Source organism: Olea europaea, unplaced genomic scaffold (assembly GCF_002742605.1).
Source record: "Olea europaea var. sylvestris unplaced genomic scaffold, O_europaea_v1 scaffold1026, whole genome shotgun sequence".
NCBI lineage: Eukaryota > Viridiplantae > Streptophyta > Magnoliopsida > Lamiales > Oleaceae > Olea > Olea europaea.
This window is the reverse complement of record NW_019227591.1, coordinates 100,206-101,867: the sequence shown is the minus strand read 5'-3', so window position 1 is coordinate 101,867 and position 1,662 is coordinate 100,206.

The window sequence follows — 1,662 nt, the reverse complement described above, 5'->3', positions numbered from 1 at the left end:
CCTACCTTTCAAAAGAAATGAAGACGTTAACCCTACTAAAGCCAGCCATATTGGAATGAGCCCTGAACACCTCCAGTTAGCAACCAAAGAGTTAAGCCAATTGCAAGATGAAGGTCTCATTGAACCTACTACTTCTCAATGGGCATGCCAAGCATTTTATGTCAACAAAAGAAGTGAACAAGTTCGTGGAAAAATGAGACTTGCGATTGATTATAAACCATTGAATCACTTCCTTGCTGATGACAAGTTCCCTCTTCCAAACAAAAGAACTTTATTTGCCAATCTGTCCAAGGCGCAGATATTTTCAAAGTTTGATCTAAAAGCGGGATTTTGGCAATTGGGAATTAAGAAAGATGAAAGGCATAAGACAGGTTTCTGTATCCCAAACTACCACTATCAATGGACGGTTATGCCATTCGGTCTTAAGACGGCCCCCTCATTGTTCCAAAAGGCTATCACAAGAATTTATCATCCAATATTAGAGTCAGCATTAATCTATATTGATGATATTCTCTTGTTCTCAAAAGATGCCAATTCTCATTCTCAACTGTTGTCTCAATTCGCTGATCTGACAAAACAATTTGGAGTAATGCTTTCTCAGAAAAAGATGGTTATTGGAGTCTCTGAAATTGATTTCTTGGGCATGCATATTAAAGATGGTCAATATTCATTACAACCACATGTTGGTCAGGAATTGTTAAAGTTTGCAGACACAGATCTCTCTAAACGAGAAGTCCAACAGTTCCTTAGGATTGTAAATTACATGGCCGACTTGGTTGACCATTTAACTCCTATTATCAAACCATTGCAGAACATGCTGAAAAAAGATGCACCACCATGGTCTTCAAAACAAACAGAAGCAGTCCGAAAAATCAAACAAAAGGTGCAAGAATTTCCAGCTCTATCTATCCCTAATAACGGGAAAAGGATCTTACAAACTGATGCAAGTGATCTATATTGGGCAGCAGTTCTATTGGAGGAGAAAAATGGAAAAAGAAATATTTGTGGATACAAAAGTGGAGCATTCTCAGAAGCAGAAAAACATTATCATTCCACTTTCAAAGAAATCTTGGCGGTAAAACGTGGTATTGAAAAATTTCAGTTTCATCTCATTGGACACAAATTTCTTATTGAAATGAACATGTCAGCATTCCCTAAAATGCTTTCATTCAAACAAAAACAAATTCCAAATTCTCAACTACTCAAATGGGCAGAATGGTTTTCAAACTTTGACTTTGATGTCAAACATATAAAGGGAAAAACCAACCTCCTTCCAGACCTACTCACCAGACCAAAAGCTTTTCACTCCCAACCTATCCCTGTAATCTGTATGATGAACCTTCCCTTTCATTTGCTTTCTCAAAATGAACAAATTCCCCCAGAACTTAATACTCTCATCAGAGACAAAACCCTCCATTCCTGAGCCAAAGAGTTCATGTTAAAATACCAGTCCATTGTTATCAGGCAAACAGGAATTGAAACTCTTGGTGGTCTTGGATTTCATCCAGATTATCCATTTTTTAATTTGTTCCATATAATCCCACACCAAGCAGTTTCAAAATTTTCAAAGGAATTACTTTGTTTTCTGTGGTACTTATTGGAACTTTTCCAAATTGGAGTTTCTTTTAATGTTTGTGAATCTCTTGAATGGTTCAAAGAAAT